At 32.4% G+C, this 17,500-nt stretch overlaps 1 protein-coding gene across 37 annotated transcripts in view; it reads right to left on the reverse strand.

Annotated features, from left to right (window-relative positions):
- The window catches only part of LOC106881718 (forkhead box protein P4), a 543,812-nt gene that overhangs the window by 224,744 nt on the left and 301,568 nt on the right, over positions 1-17,500 (reverse strand). The gene's annotated exons all lie outside the window — the stretch shown is intronic.

Here is a 17,500-nt window from a genome sequence, read left to right on the forward strand (position 1 = left end):
CAAGACATGGTAAAAAGATAAGTTATAGTTAGATGGAAACAAGGAAATTCTATTTAAGGCAGTGAGCTGGCAGAATTGTTAGCACATAAGACAAAATGCTTAGTGGCCTTTCATCTGTTTTTATGTTCTGAGTTCAAATCCCACTGAGGTTGACTTTGCATTTCATCCTTTTGGGGTTGATAAAATAAGTACCAGTTGAACAATGAGGTCAATGTAATCAACTTAACCCCTTCCTTCAAAAAGGGTTAGCCTTGGGCAAAAATTTGAAACCAATATTTACCTCATATATTGTCTGTCCTTCAAAAATGAATGAAATAAGTGATTCTGAAGATGTTTATAACTCCCAAGAATTTCTCATTTACTCCAAGTTTCATGAACAAAATAAATGATAGCTGTCAGTAGATGAGAAAGCCAAATGTGTCTATTCATTAGCTTAAGTCTAATCAAACTGAAACTCCATACCTATAAGCATTTGCATATATATATATATATATATATATATATATATATACATACGTACACACACACATATGTACATATATGTATACACATATTCATCTCGTTCAATTTCAACATTAAACTGTATAACAAATAACCAGTATTTATAACTCCATGTGTATTTCCGTTTGTGTATTGTAATTGTATCCTTTGTTAAGAAATCTGGGTTTGAGTGTTACCCACAATCTATGCTGAAAACAAAACATGAGAGATTGTTTGTAAGATATTTTGTTAAAACAACTTACAGATGCTTTAAAAACGACTGACTCCATGATGAGGAATTCCACCATCTTTTCAAGCCTATAGTGTTATGTATAAAAGCTGCAAATTTCTGATGATTTGATGGTAGGTGTTACATAATTTACTTAATGTAATAAATTATCACCTTCTGTTAATGAAACATAGTTAAGATGGTGGAACTAAATATCTCATAAATAATTTCATATTTTGATGTGTGTGTGTGTTTGTGTGTGTGTGTATTCTTTAACCCTTTTGTTTCAGTCATCTGCCTGCAGCCATGCTGGAGCACCGCCTTTAGTTGAACAAATCGACCCCAGTACTTATCATATCGGTCTCTTTTGCTGAACCGCTAAGTTATAGAGATGTAAACACATCAACATCAGTTGCCAAGTGATGGTGGAGGGACAAACACAGACACACAACCACACAATGCCTTTCATAATGCAGAACACTTTAGAGAGTTTACAGGATGCGTTCTTTTTTTGCGACATCAGCACCAATAAGGTCACCTTGAATTTGCAAGGCTGAAAAGTATAAAGAGCTGCCATGACTGAAAGGAGAACAGAAGAGAAAGAGAGAGTGGTGACTTTGGTGATCAGAGAGGATAAAGAATGGTAAGAGATTTATTGGGGGATATGGAATGTTTTGTGGGAGTATGGAAGGGACAGGAGAAGGAAGAAAGGGCTGAAGTGAAGGGTTAGTTAAAAAGAGAGCAAACAGTGTGATGAGGTGGGTTGTATGGAGGCATCCAGTCATATCTGATGTTATTTAGGTGAATAAAGACACGAAGCTGGAGTGGAAGGGAATATGAAAGTTGGCAACAGGAAGGGCATGCAGTCATAGAAGATCTGCATCAACAAATTCAGTTTGACCCAGGCAAGCATGGATAAAGGAACATTAAATGATGAAGACAGCAGTGGTAGTAGCAGTGGTCCACCACCACCACCACCATCATTGTTATATGGGCGTGTAAAATAAAAAAATTCATAGATGATTCCAAGCTTCATTAGTTATCCCTGGAGGAAATGACAGAACAAAACCAGTCTCACCTACATGCAGTTAGTCAGCGGGAGGATAGAAGTAGTTATAGTGCTCAATGAGAGAAAATCTAAACTCCTACATTTTTGAAAAAAGAATGTTCTGAAGCATCCAGAATCTCTTCCTCCAGGAAACCGACTCATGTCATCCAATAATCTCAGAGATTTAGGAGTAATTGTTGACAACAACCCCAGCTGGGGCACTCACATCAACCATAAGATCGATACAGCTCCTAAGACGAATTCTTGGATCCTCAACACATTCCAATTTAGAGAGAAAGATATTATCACTCTCCTCTCCTCCTTTGGTGTACAACCACACTTTGTAGAATACTGTTGTCTGCTATTGTCTCCCCAAATCAAACAAAGCTTTATGGGAATTGAGATACCCCAGAGAACAATCACAATAAATAAGTTAATGGCTTGACAACCTTAAAATATTGGAACTTTTATTCTCTCTAATGCTGCTGTGAGTGTTACATCATTTGCACAATGTAGAGGATATACCACTAGCATTGTCCAAATGAGGTTAACAGCAAGTTTACAATTCATCCAGGGTTCGGACCCTACAATATATGCCCCTGATGCAGCACAGGTGAACCCTACCTGGTTCAATTAAAAGTCAAGTCAATATAGATACAGACCAGTGTGTATACACCATATACAACATTACTCAATACAATATGTGTATAGTGTAATGACAAACGCCTGGATAGAATGGGACACAGATTTCAATTTGTTAATAAACCAGAGAAAACTGGTTCCAAGTAGTTTAGGACTGGTTCCCCTATGACATTATTTGATGACAAAACCTTCCAGACTGATTCAATGATGCCTTAAGTATTAAGAAGATAGTTTTATCCAATCCATAAAGTTTGCAAACATGAAAACAACACTGGCTGGAAGAAATGTCGTTGCAAAGAAGATTCATTTACAATTGAAGAGAACAAAACTGAAGAGCTTTCTTGTTGAAATGTTTGTCAGAAAATGATCTTTTGAAAAATAGTCACAGAGTTTGGAGAAATTGCAAAATTAGGACAGGAAATTTGTAATATTAAGGACCATCGTTAAAGGAGAAAATAATATCAGAATCATTTAGAGAAGGGAAGTTGTATTTTTATATATATGTGCGGGATACAAAGAAATTCTTCTTTAAAAACTTAAAAACAACTTTAATTAAAATATTGCCCATTACTGATGTGTCAGAGAAATAACAAACAGTTGAAGAAATAAAATTTTCCACAAATTTAGCAACATCATCTTGTTGAGATAAATCAGAAAATAAATTATGAAGTCAACACAACAATTGTACACTTAAGAGATAGAACCAAATTTGGATAATACTTTACCATTTCAAAAAGTACAATTCAAATCAACACTACCTGTATTATGTATGGGAAAGATATTGCAAAGCAACATTAATTTATTTTATGACAAAAATAGCAACAACACTTCGTCTTTAAATCAAGATATAAAAGTGAAGAAGTTTGATAGAAATAAATAATAATAACAGCAACATTGATATCAATAATTAATTTTCAACAATTACCTCAAGAGGAAAGAGAGGAAATAACTAGCGACGTCAAAGATTAGAGATTGTGGAAGCACTAATAGAGTTGTGTAGTCGTTGAGAGGTTAATTATCAGCCTAAAATAGCAGCGAAGACATTGTGGGTTCTTTAGCAACAAGTCTTCCACTTCAATTAATCATTTCTCATGTTCAATATACAAATACACTTTATTAGATATTCACAGAGGTGAGCCATTAAATAACAGAAAAATAAAGTTGAAAATTATAAATGAAATTAAAAAGAGAGAAAGAAAAACATTATTTACAATAATGTTAAAAATGGCAATAACAATAAGTGGTGAACTCAAGTGATTATCTTTAGATATAATTAATAACAATGCTTGTGCGTGTGTGTGTGTGTGTGTGTGTGTGTGTGTGTAATCCTTTATGCATTATCATTATTTCTTTATACAAGAGCAGGTTTAAATATTCAAAGACCTTCAGAATGTTAACATTGTTGTTGTTGTTATTTATTGTTTAATTTTAACTCTGCTCAACAGGACCAATAATGAAACATATTTCAACTGCATCCATTGTTTTGTTCTTGCCAGTCATGTCTCTTTAGGAACTTTTTATGAAATTTCTCCTTCCTTTTTTAATGGTGTAGAGCAATCTAAAAGAGATTTGGCTGCTATTTATAGGAGGATGAGAGACCATGTAGAGCTTTCTTTGTTGAATTCTATATAAATTATTGGAACAGACAAGAAATATGGAAATGGCTATTCTCATACAAAACATTCAGCAATAATACTGTAAAGATCTTTTTGCTTCTTGACCAAGCTTTGTTTTTACTGGTAAGTGTGAAAGAGGGGAGAAAATGTTTGCGACAGGATTAAAACATTTGATCATTATCCAAACATTCTATCTACTCAGATTTCCTACTCACTTCTTTTTTTTCTTTCTCCATAGAAGACTTAAAATTAGTAAGATATCATAAATGTTTGTGCTTTTGCTAAAAATTCGTGAGTTAGTACAATTTCAGTCTAGAAATATTACTATTTAAACAACTTACATTACACTCAAGCATTAATTGCTATTCATGATAAAATGTACAAAGAAATCAAACACAAACACACAAACACATGTTTGTCCATTTATATATTTTCTCTAAAACAACTTCATAAACACAAACATCCATGGTGTGTACCCTAAGAGAGGATGTCACAGCCAGCTTTCTGTAAAAACCTATTAATGGTGCCAAAAGTCATTAACACTTTCAAACAATGAAGGTGTACTAATCTTTGAGATTCTATAAAAGACATATTTTTATTTCATTTGTCAAATACAGAAAAAAAAACAAGAAAAACAGCTAAATGAGAAGCAATAACAATGACACGTACAAGTTTCAAGTAATTACTGTTTGTAGACTTCAATAGAAGTAAAACATTAGTCATTCAGACACTAATGTCATTAATGTCAAGAGTTAGGCTTACCATCAAGCATCCAGTCTGGAAATAATTGTTGCTTGTTCCATCTCAAAAGAATCTCTACCACATGGTGTGGACAAGAGAGGAAATTTTAGGAGCTAACTTTTAAAATTAAACAAATACATAATTTCTATGAAATTAATAGTAAATAATTAATGACTAATTATAAGATTACTAATTAAATGTCAACTTGCATAAGAAATATGTTAGCAATTATTTAAGATAAGTTGCATGGATTCTCTTTTAAGAAACTCACTGAAATTCCACCAAAAGAATATTCTATTTAGCCTGAAATTCAAAATCATGCACAAGTAGTCTTATTTATCAGATATAATAGATAGAAACACTTTACACAATGTATTGAGTACTGTCACTTAAATCCCAAGTAAAATCAACAAAATGCTCCAGCTTCAAGTAATTTTTAGACATCAGTGAAAAGAGAAAGAGTTAAAACAAGATCTACCATCAAGTGTCAGAAAGAATTCAAACTCTGCCTCATTTTTGTAGTTGTTGAAGCATCAAGTTGCATCTCCAGCAGTGCAATGGGTTTACAAATACATTGGGTTCTGCTCTGAAAATCTTTTATTTTAATAAATAAGAGCTTGAAATATTTTGGCTCCCCTCCTCCCCACTTAAACTTGCATATGAAAATTATATTGCACTGAGCCACGTTTAAAATAAACTTGTAAGCTTTATTTCTGAAGCTATATAATTGATGTATTTTAGCCCAACAGGAAAGGCATCCACCCACAAAAAATCTGCCTCGACAAATTCTATCTGGTTTATGCAAACATGGAATAGTAAACATTAAATAATGTTGATCATATATATATATATATATATATATATATATATATATATATATATATATAATTTCTTCATGGGTTTTTTTCCTTTTCCACTTTTTCCTCTTTTGTTCTTTCCTGTCTTGCAAGTTACTTGGCAACCCCACAAGTGTTAGTGGTACAAAACAAAAACAAAAAAGCACCAGTACACTCTGTAAAGTGGCTGGTGTTAGGAAGGGCATCCAGTTGTAGAAACCATACCAAAGTTGACAACGAAGATTGATGCAACTTTGGAATTCTCTGGATCCTGTCAAACCATTCAACTACATGCCAGCATGGAAAAAATATGATGATGATGTACACACACACATATATATATATAAATATATATATATATATATATATATATATATATATATAGACAGACAGACAGATAGATAGATAGATAGATATAGATATATATATGAATATATATACATATAGAAGCCTCCTTCAATCAAAACTAACCGTATGTTTCTGCAAATGGAACAGTTCTCTCCAAGACACAAATGGCCAGAAACAGACACTACACACATACAGATATGATCACATATACACAAATCAATAGAGAGATGCACACAATCATAGATATTATTGCTACTGATTTCAAGAAAACACTATTGAATTATTTTAATATCATGTTGATCAAGAAAGTTGAAGTCGTGATGGAGTTCTTACTGCACAAAGAAGGGTTCTAAGACATGAAAAAGAAATTGTCTGGTATTGTTGGGATCACAAAACATATGTGTGTGTTAAACGCAATATCATTGGTCAAAACAAGACTGCTGTTAGCCAATCAGTAAACTATACAACAGTAAAATCAGTTCCAGACTGATATAAGTACCAAAGTTGTTATAACTGACAGTGCCCCAGAATGGTCGCAGTTTAATAACAGAAACCAATAAAAGATAAAGAATGTATGCAAACATTTACTGCAAGTAGGCAAAGGTGGTTGTATTATTCTCAATAATATTTAACACAAATTTCCCACATCATCATAAAGAAAAAGAAAAAAGAAAAAAGGAAAGATAGAGAAAAGAAAAGAGGGACTTTTTTTTTTATTTTTTTGAAAGATCTTCATTTTGATGGATCTTATGTGATAATGTTATTTGGTCAGATATGTTGTGAAACTGTCATCCATTAATATAAAATAAACCGTCAGTATGTATTCTTCTCTATCTGAGTTATTAGAGATGGACAGACAGACAGGTGGACAGACAGTCAGACAGACAATGACAGAGTTGAATAACTCACAGAATGGATTTGATAATGTTTATTGTTTTAACAAATAACTTACAAATATGTTTATAGTATGTAACACATAATAAAAACTGCTTTCTAACAACTTCAGCTTGTCTGTTCAGAGACTAAAATATATACTTTTCGTTTTGTTTTTCGCAACAAAGTTGTTTTATTGGGTTGATAGAGCAAGAATGGCTTCTGTATTGTTTGTTCAGTGACTCTATGCAAAAAGCACTTTTATCAAAGACTTCCAACAAATATTTAACCACTGTCAATGGCTTGGCATTACTTACAACAGATATTTACTGTCACCCATCTTAATCAAAATATTTGTGCAAGGCACTAATGGCACCAAATCCATTACATGCAAGTACTGCACTTACAATACATACATACATATATATATATATATATATATATATATACATTTATATATATATATATACATATATAATGTGTGTGTGTATATATATATATACATTTATATATATATATATATACATTTATATATATACATATATAATGTGTGTGTGTATATATATATATATATATATATATATATATACACACACACATATATATATATACACATATATAATGCATATATATATATACATATATATATATATATATATATATATATATAATGCATATATATATATATATATATATATATATATATATACACATATAATGCATATATATACACATATATATATATATATATATATATAATGCATATATATATACATATATATATATAATGCATATATATACATATATATATATAATGCATATATATATACATATATATATATATAATGCATATATATATACATATATATATATATAATGCATATATATATACATATATATATATAATGCATATATATATATATATATATATATATATATATATATAATGCATATATATATACATATATATATATATATATATATAATGCATATATATATACATATATATATATATAATGCATATATATATACATATATATATATATATAATGCATATATATATACATATATATATATATAATGCATATATATATACATATATATAATGCATATATATATATATAATGCATATATATATACATATATATAATGCATATATATATATATAATGCATATATATATATAATGCATATATATATACATAATGCATATATATATACATATATATATATATATAATGCATATATATATACATATATATAATGCATATATATATATATATAATGCATATATATATACATAATGCATATATATATACATAATGCATATATATATACATAATGCATATATATATACATATATATATATATATATATATATATATATATATATATATATATATACACACACATATATATATATACATATACATGTGCATATATATATTTATACATATGGGAGATTATACAAAAAATAACAACAGACGAGGACAGGTGGTGTAAATAACAAAAGTATATATTAGTATGACGCTCGGGAATACGGAAAGTCTTTGACGTTTCGAGCTACGCTCTTCAACAGAAAGAATACGGAGACAAGGAGAAAAACACGGAGAAAAAAAATTGAATAGTGTTCAGTCAACGGTCAATCATAATAATGGCCGATCATAACAATGGCTGACTGACCGGAAGTTAGAAATTCTTATTTCAGGAGAGCTAAGAAAGGGGGAGATAACGAACGGTGATCGGGAACGAGGGGCTGTGTGTGGGAGGTAGACTGCTGGTGATCTTGACGTATGTAGTGTGAAAATGGGGGAAGGGAGAAAGGGAGAAAGTAGTTGGTCAGTTGTAGTGTGTGCGTGGTGTGATGCAAGGGTATTGGTGTGGTGTGATGTGAGGGTGTTGGGAGGTGGGGAAGGCATGGGTGGAGTGTGGGGTAGAGGTAGGGGTATGTGGGTAGGGTGGGGTATGTGGGTAGGGGTGGGTGGTGGGTGTAAGGAATTGGATGGGGTGGAGTGGGAAGGTAGAGTAGGAGTGTGTTGGGGTGTGGTGGGATGAGCTTATGAGGGAGTGTTGACGAGGAGGGAGAAGGGGAAGGTCGATGTAAGAGAGGGGGAAGATGGGTATGGGAGGGGAGAGGAAGAGAGGAGAGAGGGTGGGTATAAGAGAGGGAAAATACACACACATATTCATCTGTGTGCATGAATGAGGTTCAGTGCCTTATTTTCTCAGAGATATATCGAACATTCTAACAGAAAGTAACTTCATAGATAAGTAAACTCTTGTTAGACTAGGTTAAAATTTGATAATAAAAGAGAAGCATTATCATTTCAACAATACACTTCATAATTTTGAAAACACAGCACATAATAGTGATGATGATGATGATGATGATGATGATGATGAAACAAAAAAATATGGAAAGTATTTCAACTTAACTTTGAATCCATTCTACATTTTCATCTTAACAGAAAGAAATTCAAATATTTGTTCTTGCTCAGCACTGAGAAATAGTTAAGTGATATCATGTATCTATTAAATGCATTGTGTTTATGATATGCAACCATATTGGATGAGAAACATACACGAGAGGAGTCTGACAAATGTGAATTTAATTTGTGTAGACTGTGAAAGCTACGAGCCAGAATGTTTGTGGGGATTTTTTGGTTCTATGAAAGTAACTGAAAAGGGAAGAAAGATGTCCACCACTGGAACTGAAGAACATGGTAACAGGAAGGCAAGGGAATCACAAAAATTAAGGAACACATTTATGTGAAGAAAATCTCGCCAACATATACACACACTTGCACATGCTCTAACATCACACACACACACACACACACACACATTTTCTCTCTCTCTCTCTCAAAATCTTCTATCACTTTTACATTTTTGAATTCTCTCCCCTATCCACATTTACCACAATTTTCATTAACATTCATGATTTCTCATTACAGATGTAATCTCATGTGATTATAAATATTTTTCATCTTACTAAATTACGTTAACCTGTAATTAAGTACATTTATTAAGTTCTGATTTGTTTAAGGCATTGAGAATTTTGAAAATAGTCTTTCTTTTTAAGTGCTCAGAAAAAGAAAAAAAGAAAAAATAGTATGAAAACACCAATAGAAATTGAACCATGTCTCTGCTGTATATTGGCTAAACCTCTGCACAAAAGTGACCTGACAACTTCCAACTACTGAAATTTAAATCTTCCTCTTAAAGCCAAAATTCCTAATTTCAACAGCTGTGTGTTCTTGCATCACATATGTCTAATGATTACTATGTCCAATAAACAAAAAATAAATGGTTCAACTGCCATAGATAATTCGTCTGACTTTTTCCATCTAAGGGCATTTTACCTCACATACAAACAGCTTTACGAAATTGAAGTTAAGAAGCTTCCTACACATACACACTCACACAAACACACACACACACATGGGGAAAAGCTTCTCATTTATGCATGTTTCGTTGAATAAACAACTAACATCGAAGTTTTATATTTTCCATCGGATTTTTCGTATTTTCCACAAACAATGGCTGAGATATAGAAATACAGAGAATTAAACAAATATTAATTGACAACAGATATTCTAATACACTGGTCTACCAAGCTATAAAAGAACACAGACACAAATATAATAGAACAAATATATCAGAGAATAAACCTAATAGAAATACACAAACCACACATAAAATCTATTGCATGAAGCAAATGCCCAAAAACTATCAAACTCACAAACATATAATAAAAACCCTCATAAAACACAAAATGCATCGCACTCGACCATATACTTAAACTAATAACATAGTATAAAAATGCAAAAACCAAAAACTCCTCATCAATAATATACCACAAACGATGTCAGCCTGAGAACAAACTGCGGCTGACCAATGTGATATATAAGTTTGACTGTAAAACTAAAAGTTGCAAACTTCAGGACATTAACTGTTACATTGGACAGACCAGTCCAACATTATCATGTAGACTCACCATGCACTTACAACATGGATCAATTGCACATTGCACTACACACCAAAATTACAGAGGACAATACTAGAAGAAAATACATACTTTATATAGAATTCCACACAGCAAACTATTATGGAAACCACATTCATATTAGCATCCAAACAACATGCATCAAAATATTAACATGTGACTACTATGACATATAAGGGGAAAAAAACCGAATGGACAAAATTGGAGCATGACATTAGCTTCATGCATCAGCAGTCACATTTAATATTTTTATCATCATTTAACATCCCCCTTCCATGAAATAATGATGAGGAATTATGTACATTATTTACATTTGACGGATATTTGTCCTCATCTTGTTTGTTGTTAACACAATATATGGCATAGTGGTTAAGAGTGTGGGCTACTAACCCCAAGATTCTGAGTTCAATTCCAGGCAGTGACCTGAATAATAATAATAATAACAACAACATCGAAAAATACCTTAGGAATGAGAACCCAGGTTCAAAATTTCCCGAAGACACCTGATGAAGGCTGGAGGGTATATCAGCCGAAATGTTGTGTTAAGAACAAACGAGATGAGGACAAATATCCGTTAAATGTAAATAATGTAAATGATGATGATAATAATAAAAAAAAATTCATCATGTGACTGATGATGCCTGAAGCTAATGATCAAACAAATCTTTGCTGGGAAAGTCTACAGAAAGTCAAGCAGTATATAAGAAACAACACAAATGCCAAACATATTCAATCCAATTCTTGAAATTGAGAATGTAAGGGTTTAGAAATATCTGATATGGATTTAGGAACGTTACTGTTCCAAACCAACTGTAAAAAACTAGTAAGAAAATCTGAAAAATCCAAACTAAAAGAGATAAAACTTAAAACAGGTATGTAATGGAACATATAAATCACTATCACCAGTGAGCATCTGTATTCCACGCAAGTATGGAATGGACAATCTGACAGGTCAGCAGACTGCGCCAAGCCAAAGGGTCTGTTTAAGAACAGCTTCTACAGCTGGATGCACCTCCTAATGCCAACTGCTTTACATTGTGTTCTGGCATTAGTAAAAATGGTTTGTCAAGCACAGCAAATCAGCAGTCATCTTGGTCTTTTGTCAACCCTTCCATGACACTCAACACCTCAAGGTCAGTCTTTACAATTCTTCTTTCACAACTTTCTCGATTCTCTTCGTCCAAACATCTCATCCACATTTTAGCAATCAACATCTTACACACACACACACACAGATATTTACATATATTTTGGGTGAACTGAATGTATGTACCATTTGCAAACAGGGTTTTTTCTTCTTAGACCCTCATGTAGTTTGGATGACATTGTACAAATGATTAACACTGTACTAAGATATAGAGAAATGTACCTACTTAAGGGCTACTAAAACCTATGTATCCCTGGTTGAATTGATGATTGCCAGCCCAATACATTTTATGCACAAATCATAATAGCTATATCAATATTTGTGAATCTCACCATCTTATGTCATTGCTACTTCTAAAATAGTTAATGAGTTCAAAAAATAGTTTCTAAGAGAATCTAAACAATGTATCATTCAAGAATATTATGGTGAATAATATTTTAGTGGGGACTATTTCGGTGGAATTTCAATATCAATTTCATCAATGTACAAGATGGGAAAAAGACAAAGGAAATTCGAAAACAAGAGAAAGATAATGGCTTCTATGTTGAAAAACTTAATAATTTGTGCCTTACAGTAAACAAGTTGGAATATAAAATAATTTGCTATTTTCAGTCAATTATTCTTCAACAAGGCAACAAATGAAACAATAACCTCATTCTATTTTCTTTCAAAAACTTTCGTTCTTTATTTTATTTATTCCATCCTTTTAGAATATTTCATGCATTTAATTAGCATTTTTAAAATTTTCCTGTTTATAGAGTCGTAACGTGTCTACATGTTAACAGGGTGGTGATATATATTTAGCACCATTCTGTCCACAGGAGAATACCCAAATACTGCAGCACCATCCTGCAAGCAAGTGTGTAGAACACAAACTTCACCCATTTTCTTACCTTATCTTCCCAGTCTCAAATCTTAAATAATTGGCACAAATTTCCATACAAATATACCACCATTTTGTATACGTCCAGATATAGTGCCAGTCTGGTGAGGGAGCATATATCTTGTCATATGCCAAGGCAGTCTTTGAAACACATCTTCCATGCTGATAGCTTTTTGTGGAGTCACCTAGTGTGTCATTTAGTTTGAATATTGAGAGCATGTTAGGTATGTTACAATGGCTTATGTTCTGAATGTTTTGGGTATTGTTCAATTATATTTAAAAGATGAGATAGTATGTTGTAATGATGCTTCAGTCACTGGCATTTAAATTTGCATTTTTACCACTTTAATTGCAGCTATTCATGTTTGTGTGTCTGTTTAATCGTTTGGAGTTTTCTTTCCCATTCTTTTTAAATTAGTAGTTTATGTTTCACAAATGTTGTAGGAGTGAAACACGAGCTGTGGCTAACAACTTCTCTTGTCATCAGGTGACCATGGTAAACTACAATCAAAAGTAAAATGGGTTGTTACAGACATAGACCCAGCACAAATATTTAAGGATGAACCTTATTTTCCACAAAGTGTAATGAGATAAACAATTAAATACTCTAAATTAGCCCTTTACTTCATCAAACCAACTCCTTACCACAATTTCTTACCATTTAACCCTGGAAGAAACCATCTTGTAAACAATTTGAGCCATCAGAAAATTTATTACATTATACTGAAAGGAAAAATATATATTTTAAAATAATTGACCGTTTCTAAAATTAAAGATGAGATGTCATTACAGATTGACTTAATTAAATAATGAAGCTAGTCACTACAATTATATCCCTGTACAAACTACACAATGATTATTGCAGTAGTGAAATTTCTTCTGCCACTGCCAACATGTTGCTATCATCTACCTATGTTATATCTGTGTGCGTGCTTTGACAATTTTCTAAACAGGTTTACTGGGCCTTGCTAAAAAGAGACTCACAAATAACGACTACAGAATTGAAAGTCCAATTTTTTATATACAACTATATCAATCACAAAGTCATGTAGATATTTTGACAAGGTATTGATCACTTGTATAACAGATCAGCTCCTAACATAGCATAAGAGAGAAAAATGTGCCATGAAACGATAACTCTACAGTGCTCTTTTAATAATATTGCAAATTATATTTCTTATAATAATAATAATAATTGATTCTGGTTTTATTGGCCACAAGGGCTAATATAAATCAAAAATATGTAAGGACAAAGACAGGACGAAGGTTACAAAGGGTTTTGTCCGAAAAGAAAACGTTCGTGCAAACAATGGAAAAACAGAGAAAGATATAACAAATAAAACTCCCAATAGGGGGAGGCGCTTCGAAAGGTTACACGTGGAAAAACCTATAAAAGCCACAGGAGCCTGGTCTGTAAATAAAAGGGGTATAGAGCCCTTTCTCCTTTTATATTACCTTTTTTTTTTACAGGTGTAACCTCAGAATTGGTCCGTTCATACTGGCCATTCTTCCAACAGTCACCCATCTTTCAACGAATTTGCTATGAGACAGCACTTCCTTCTCTACTCTCATCTTCCTTTTCAAGTGGAACTTGAAAAAGTTGACGAGGCCTTGGCCAAAGAGCAAAGTATCTGACTTTAGCCCTTTCAAACGGGTCCACCATACCACCTCTTTTGCTACAGCCACTAGACATAGGAAAATTGCCTTGCCCTCCTGGTTAAAGGAGGTTGGCAGGTCAATCTTCACAATGGATTCAGCTGATAGCCGGATCCATCTTACACATGACAGTAGCTGTTCGACATAAACCCACAGGTCAGCAATACTCGGGCAAATTGCTTAAATTAGTTAAAAATGAAAATAACGCTGACATTTCATATTTTAACACATATATTTACCAAAATTATATAAAAATATCTTGAAATACTAAAGAGTAACTTTATTCAATAAAATCGCCACTGGCTTCAACCATGGCCTCCAGACGAATTTGGAATCTCCTGTAGATGTTCTTGATGGTCTCCTTGTTTAAGTTGGTGAATCCAGCCATAATCCTTGCCTTCACTTCATCTTTAGTGTTACAAGGAGTTTTGCTAGTGTCTCATTCAACTGTGCCCCACACTTAATAATCAAGGGGGTTGCAGTCAGGGGAGTTAGGTAGCCAGATGTTAGGGGTGATATGGTCACAGAAATTATCTGACAGCCATGACTGGGTTCTCCTGCTTGTGTGGCATGGTGCAGAGTCCTGTTGCCAGACATAAGGTCTTCAGGCTGCAACCCTCTTGACCCAGGGTAGCACTACCTCCTCCAGGCACTTGATGTAGGTCTCTGTTGAGTCTGAGGCTGTGTGTGTGTGTGTGCATATATGTGTGTGTGTGTGTGTGTGTATATATGTGTGTGTGTGTCTGTCTGTCTATCTTTGTGTATGTACATATATATATAGACACACGCACACACACCACCACTACAGACATACATTAATACAAATGGTGACACAAAACTATAACGAACTTGGGAACAGTTGTTTGCCAATAGCTATGAGAAACCTGGTTGAATTTCCTGTGATTTTGATAACAACAACAGCAACAATTAGAGTAAGTCAACAGTAGAGCAACAAAACAACCACACTCTTGGATGTGCTGATACACATATAGGGGTGGGGAGACATTGTTAAGACTATCGGAACAGAAATGCTGTATAGTCAATGTATCAACCACCATCAATGGTAATGTTTCTCTAAAAGAAACAGAGAAATTACCTAAATATGAAGATTGGGAAACAGAGATAACCTGGATGTGAGTCCTGAGAACTGAGGTGATCTCTATAATGGGTGTCTTGAGAACAATTGAAAGAGATGCAGACAAATACATAACCAGGAGCCCCAGGACAAAAGAAAATAGTGCAGCCAAGTACCATATGTCAAGTACGTATTATGTAGGACATTTTGAATAGAGTCAAAGGAAAAAAGCCCAGCATATATACCAAAGCCTATACACAGGTTCACTGAAAGCATGCAATAACATTAATAATAATAATAACAATAATAATAATAATAATAATAATAATGATAATACTAATAATGATAATATTAATAATAAAGGAGTTAATTTTGGCACAATTTAAGCAATTTTAGGGGAGGGGTTAATCGATTATATTCAACCCCAATACCCACTTCATACTTATTTTATAGACCCAAAAAAGATGAAAGCAAAGTCGACCTCAGCAGCATTTGAACTCCTAACATAATGAGTCAGAATAAAAAATGCAGGGTATTTGTTTATAATGCTCTAACAAAGTTGCCAGCTTGTTGTCTTAATAATACTAAGATTATTATTTAAAAAGAAAGGAAAAGTAATAATAACAATAATAAGCCAGTATAGTAAAATTGTATGAATATATTTAGAAGAAATAAGAAGTTGTGTATTATAAATTACATAAAAAAAAAGGAAAGTAAAATAAATATTCTTTATAAAAATTAAATAAAATCTCTTCGGTGATTTTAAAATAATTGACCATTTCTAAAATTAATGATGGGATGTCATTACAGGTTGACTTAGTTGAATAATGAAGCTAGTCAGCTATAATTATTTCCCTGTATAAACTACACAATGATTATTGCAGTAGTGAAAACTCTTCTGCCACTGTCAACATGCTGCTATCATCTACCTATGTTATATCTGTGTAAGTATGTGTATGTGTGTGTGTGTGTGTGTGTATATATATATGGGCCTTCACAATTTTCTAAACAGGTTGACAGGGCCTTACTAAAATGAGACCCACAAATAACAACTATAGAATCAAAAGTCCAATTTTTGTTATGTACAACTATATCAATCAGAAAGTCATGTAGATATTTTGACAAGGTATTGATCATTTGTATAACAGATCAGCTACTAACATAGCATAAGAGAGAAAGATGTGCCATGAACCGATAACTCTACAGTGTTCTTTTAATGATATCGCAATTTTATCAAATGTGTTCTCTCCCTCAGTCTTGTCAAAAAAACATCTACTTCATTTTGTATTTAATGATATTAATTAATGCAATTGTTAACACTTACATGATTAAATAAGAATACGCTTATTGTAAGCAAGAATACCAATACAATATTCAGCACAACAGAAAAACTGATGGAATTAAAAGCATAAACAAATCCCTGAAACAGCCAGAAGACCTTAAGAATTGAAGCAAGTAAACATAGTATCTGAAATCTGGTGAGATAGGGATTATGACAAGGGTAGATGTGAATTGGTCAATAAATTAATTAATAAATAAATATGTAACAATGAAAATGAAGAACTAATGAAAAGAATTAGGATCACTAAGAGGAATAAAATGTAAATCAGTGATGTTTGATTAAAGAGTGCACAAATGATGTAAAAATTATTTATCTATACAAAGATATATACAGGTATATATACACACACACTGAGATGTATATATATATACATACACACATGTATATTTCAATATATATATATGTGCATGTGTGTGTGTTTATATATATATATATATATATATGTATACATGCACACACACACATATACAGAGAATGCCAGAGTGTATGTGTGTGTGTGCATGTATAGATATATATATATATATACACACACACACATGTATATATACATACACGCACATATATGCAAATATATATATA

Source organism: Octopus bimaculoides, chromosome 4 (assembly GCF_046866305.1).
Source record: "Octopus bimaculoides isolate indiv1 chromosome 4, ASM4686630v1, whole genome shotgun sequence".
NCBI classification, from domain to species: domain Eukaryota; kingdom Metazoa; phylum Mollusca; class Cephalopoda; order Octopoda; family Octopodidae; genus Octopus; species Octopus bimaculoides.